Consider the following 5,284-nt stretch of genomic DNA (forward strand, 5'->3'; position numbering starts at 1 on the left):
CAGGATAATCTTTGTATTGCAGTCGCACATGGAAGACATTAGCTTGGACTGTACGCCTACCAAACAGCCTATTTGTGCTCTTCTCCCGTCGATCCATCAACACACATCTTGTGCGTGTGTCACAGGTGCGTCTCTGCCTTGTGGTTTAGACTCGCTTCACGGTGAACAAACTTTAAATTGGGCCTTTTTTTTCATAATCTTTGAATTTGAATTGTCGAGTTTGAGAAGTACGAGGAAATTGTAGGAGAGAAGAGGCGAAAGGGAAATTCACAACATCCTTCTGAATTGTGAAGAGGGAGGTGAGTGTCCGGTGTAGGGAGGTAGAGGTCGACTCTTAGTTTTCCGCTTAGTGCGGTGTGAAGTGGCGCGAATGTAGCAAGGTATTTTGGCGTGCGTGCTGGGGGTGAGGAGAGGGTAGAAGTCAGGTTTATTACCTATGTTATCTCTATTTTTGTTATATTTCCTTACTATTTGTTATTATTGGTATTTTACTGGGGATTATTTCATATATATTGCGATCTCTATGCCTGGTGAGTCAGGATACATCAAAGGCAGCGAGTGCTGTTTGCCGGGGCGTTTATTATGAGCTGTTGGCGGGTTCCCTCAGCAGGCTTTCCCTGTTGCAAGGGACCCATTGTACCTGCAGCCTGAATCTCAAACACCCACACCCTGCAGAAAAAAAACAATAGAATCATGCGGCTCAGATGTGTGCGTAGAGAGTTGTAAAGAGGACGCTTGGAGATATGATGGGCTTGGTTGATCAAAACAAGAGAATATAGAGCATAGAGAATAGGTTAATGGACAAGGTGAAGGATAAGTAAGTAGCAGAGATAGATAGAAGTAAAGGATAAAGGTAGGTAGGGTAGAGAGGTAAGTGTAGTAGATAGGTAGGTAGCTCATACTGGTAGGTAAAAGTAGAGTAGAATAGGTCAATTAGGTAACGGGAGGGCCAGCACGAGGTTAGATAGGGCAAGGGCACGGACAGAAATAGAAGGTTGATAAAAAGGTAAAGAGTAGGGAGAGAGATTGAATACGGTACGGATAGTAGGCTCCAGGTACGCAGCAGACGAGACCGGTCACGTATAAGGTTGTAGCGTACGGTCCAGCGTAACCTCTTCGCGTCGCTACGCGTCACGGCCTACGTTACGGTACCGGTACCCGCGTTCCACGCGCTACTAAAAAGAAAAGCTAAGAGATATCCCGCGCTCACGGATGGTATGTGTGTAGCGGTGGGTAGGGAGAAGGGTGGTGGTTAAGAAGTAAATAGGTTAGTTTAATGGTGATTGGAGGTTTTATGTAAAAGAGGATAAAGGGAAGAATGTTGGTAGTGGATGTGTTGTGGTTGTTTATGTCCTAGGGGCGACCTCAGGTCGCGTATGGGACCGGAAGGCGAGGGAGCGAAAGACGGAAGGAAGCGAGCGTAAGGTAGCAAGTAGGTTGGTTACTGGTGAGTGGTGGTTGTTCGAGAAGGGAGATGAGACGACGAATACTTGGTATGGTAGGGAGGGCAATAGTTGTTAGGGAGGGAGGGACTGAGGAAGGAAGAAGGAAGTAGGTAGGTAGGTACGTTGTGTGTGGGAGGTTTGTCAGTCGAGTAGATAGGTAGGGAGGGAGGGGTGTGTGTATTATGATATGATTGTGTTTGGTTACCCGCGCCCCCCTCCGGCCCCCCCCGACGGATCCAGAAAGGTTGGATAGAATAGGGAGGAAGGGGATTTCCTTCTTTAGTGCTCCTTTTTCTTTTTATTTTTTGGTTTCTTAATGGTTATCATCATATATTCTGCTTATTGCTTTGTGTTGTTGTTGACCTCGCACCGCGACCCCTTCTGAGTCCTTCTTATACATCTATGTATCTAATGTTGGTTCCATTCTCTTCTCTAGGTAGGGAGGGAGGTAGGTAGTGAGAGAGGTTGGTAGGTAGGGAGAGAGGTTGGTAGATAGGGAGGGAGGGAGGTTGGTAGGCCTCTAGGTAAGGTAAACAACAGGCATGCTTTGTGTGTTGACCTAGCAGGACTGAGTCTAAACATGCATGACAATGGGTCCAACACGCAAGAACACTGCCCTGTGTTCACATGGAGGGGCTCTTCCACAAAGCATGGRTGTYTCCCAAATGGCACCCTATTCAGTACACTACTTTTGACCAGAGCTCTATGGGTCGTGGTCAAAAGTAGTGCACTATATAGGGAAGTTGGGGGCCATTTGGGACGAAGCCACGTTTTCACTCTTAGCCTGTTTCTCTTGACCTGTCTCTTTAAGGTCAGGGAACATTCATACAGGATAGGGTTGATATTTTCTCACACAACTAGATTTGCTCTCCTTGTCCTATCACTCAAACAGACTCCAYCTATAACCATGGTTTGCTACTCTGATATAAACTGACTGTACAATATTTACCTAATTGCTTTGAAATACAAAGTACACCACATACCATAGGTGTAGATAGATAGCATGGGTGTGTAGTGTGGTTGYTGTGTGGGTACTAGAGTATACCCCACCTACAACGCTACATTGCTCAGGATAATAGTTATGGTTTCTTTACTATGTGCAGTCAAACAAACACAAGTAGACTTGAGGAATGTTTTGGAATTCTTTGTGAAGGAGTCTCTCTCTCTCTCCCCAAGCCCCCCCCCCCCCCAAGAGTGTTGAGGCTTTCTGAAGTCCAAAGGTCTTTCAGGGTGTCTGTCTGTCTGACTGACTGTGTGTCTTTCATAACTGTCAAGTCAAGCATTTCTATTGCTTGATACCACCCAGATTCCATTGGCTAAACTGCAAGTTACCAAGATACATGAGTCGATAGAAAGGTCCACATTCCTGAAAGCCTCTGTGGTAACAATCAAAGACAGTGACACATACACACGCACACTAAAACATTAAAGTCCACACACATGCTGGGTCACTCTTGGTAAATGTCCCTGGTGCCTAAGATGTTTGACTAAGACTTGACACTGAAGGAACACATTCAAACCAACCCTGACCTGCATCATTGACCAATCTGCTAACCAATGGTTACAGAGCACAGCATATCAACAGATCTGACAGCTAGGCACACCTAGTCATCAACTGCCCACACAGGCAGTGCTGCTCTGTGATTGGACAGAGTGACACAACAACCAATCACTTGATTGTCATTTCTTCTTTCTCTGGAATCAAAACAACCACCTGAACTCACCTACAAAAAACACACGGTAATGATTGTGGGCTCCATTTCAGTTAGCTTGGGTATGTGAATGAAATGGAGTGCTGTGGCACATTGATCCCCAACCTGGCTCTTCTGTCCACACTCCTCTCTCCCCCCCTCTCACCACCACCCTCCTTCCAGGGCCAGGGATGAGCCTGCGTGCCCGTACAGGTGTCTACACAAAAGCCTTTATCCTACTCCTCATTCAGCCTCCTCCATAGAAACACACACACACGCACACGCACACGACACGCCCGCACACACAACACACACCACCACAACACCCACACACCACACACACCACCACCACACACACACACACACACACACACACACCACAAAAGGCTGATGACACAATGTTACAAATGTTCCACCGTTTGTAAATGACATTCTTCATCTTTCCTGTCTCCACTCTTCCTTCCTCTCTCTGGTTATTCCTTTATGTTACAGGACATTTGAGGTCATGGTTACACCATACCGACACAATACTCATAAAACACCCCTAATCCCACATTTAGGGACCCAACAACCATGTGTAAATACCCACATTTTGTGTGATATAAAAATGATTTTTAAAACCCAATCTCATCTTATATTAGCATTATTTCCATTAACAAGTCATATTGCCACGTTCGTCTAAGATTAACGGACCAGGCGCAGCGTACGTACAGTTTATCCACATGTTTTAATTCAAATTAAACTCACAAAAACAACAAAGAAGAATAAATTTGAAAACGTGAAGCTCAAGCAGTGCTCACAGCAACTACACACCAAACAAGATCCCACAAAAACGATGGGGAAATGGCTGCCTAAATATGATCCCCAATCGAGACAACGATATTAAACAGGCTGCCTCTTGATTGGGAACCATACCAGGCCACATAGAAAGATATTTAACCTAGATAGGAAACCCCCCCCCCCCCCCCCCCCCCCCCCCCCCCCCCCCCCCCCCCCCCCCCCCCCCCCCCCCCCCCCCCCCCCAGTCACACCCCCGACCTAACCTCAGGGGCGTGACACATATTTTCTTTATAACAGTGTTTGTCACACAGTGAGGAAGCCTCAGCCTATAAAGTAGGGCCAGAGTTTTCCTGGTTAGTTGGACATGGTAAAATGTCGAAAAAACCTAGCCCTATTTATAAAACATAACTAGGCCAGGATTATACCCTGATAATGTCTCATCCATGAGCCTGGGCCTGCAACGACTCAATTAACAGTTCAGACTTTTAGTCAGAGGGCAAAGGAGAGCATCAGTTAGACTGAGAGGGCCTGTGGACAGGTTATAGAGGGGGTGGGTTGTACAGGTTATAGAGGGGTTGGGCTGGGTTGTGACAGGTTAGAGAGGGGTTGTGGGTAACAGGTTATAGAGGGGGATTGGGGTTGTACAGGTAGAGGGGTTTGGTTGTACAGGTTATAGAGGGTTGGGTTGTAACAGGTTATAGAGGGCGTTTGGTGTGACAGGTTATAGAGGGGTATGGGTCTGTAACAGGTATATAGAGGGTTGGGTGTAACAGGTTATAGAGGGGGTTGGGTTGCTAACAGGTTATAGAGGGGTTGGAGTGTAACAGTTATAGAGGGTGGTTGGGTTGTAACAGTTATAGAGTGGGTTGGTTGTAACAGGTAATAAGGGGTTGGGTTGGGTGTAACAGGTATAAGGGTTGGGTTGGGTTGTAACAGGTTATAGAGGAGTTGGGTTTGGATAGTTATAGAGGGTTGGGTTGTGACAGGTTATAGAGGGGGTGGGTTGTAACAGGTTATAGAGGGGTTGGGTTGTAACAGTTATAGAGGGGGTTGGGTTATAACATGTGTGGATTATGGCGTGGGTTTGCAGGGGTAGTAGGGTGGGTTAGGTGATTACAGGTTATAGAGGTGGGTGGACTCTGGCGGTGTTAGACATGGTGTGAATACGAGGGTGTTAGGTGTTGTGTGGGTTGTGACAGGTTATACAGTGGGGTGTGTGGGTTTGGGTGGGTTGTTGTGTGTGTGTGTTTGGTGGAGCGGTGGGTGATGTAGGTGAGTGTGGTTTGCGGGTAGCGTTTGCTGACAGGTTATTAGATGGGGTTGGGAGTGCGCGTGTTAAACAGGTTATAGTAGTGAGATTGTGTTGGG

General features: G+C 46.7%; 2 long non-coding RNA genes across 3 annotated transcripts in view; both read left to right on the plus strand.

The window, feature by feature from the left end:
* Positions 1-4,498: 4,498 nt before the first annotated feature.
* The window catches only part of LOC139025031 (uncharacterized), a 1,705-nt gene continuing 919 nt past the window's right edge, over positions 4,499-5,284 (plus strand). For both annotated transcript variants that reach the window (XR_011476465.1, XR_011476464.1), the window contains exons 1-4: positions 4,499-4,521; positions 4,595-4,622; positions 4,675-4,728; positions 4,887-4,939. This is a non-coding gene — a long non-coding RNA (uncharacterized lncRNA). The remainder of the gene's footprint in view (positions 4,522-4,594; positions 4,623-4,674; positions 4,729-4,886; positions 4,940-5,284) is intronic.
* Positions 5,103-5,284, plus strand: part of LOC139025032 (uncharacterized) — an 857-nt gene continuing 675 nt past the window's right edge. The window contains exon 1 of the long non-coding RNA XR_011476466.1: positions 5,103-5,123. This is a non-coding gene — a long non-coding RNA (uncharacterized lncRNA). The remainder of the gene's footprint in view (positions 5,124-5,284) is intronic.

The sequence above is a fragment of the Salvelinus sp. IW2-2015 genome, unplaced genomic scaffold (genome assembly GCF_002910315.2).
Source record: "Salvelinus sp. IW2-2015 unplaced genomic scaffold, ASM291031v2 Un_scaffold2157, whole genome shotgun sequence".
In the NCBI taxonomy this organism is placed as follows: domain Eukaryota; kingdom Metazoa; phylum Chordata; class Actinopteri; order Salmoniformes; family Salmonidae; genus Salvelinus; species Salvelinus sp. IW2-2015.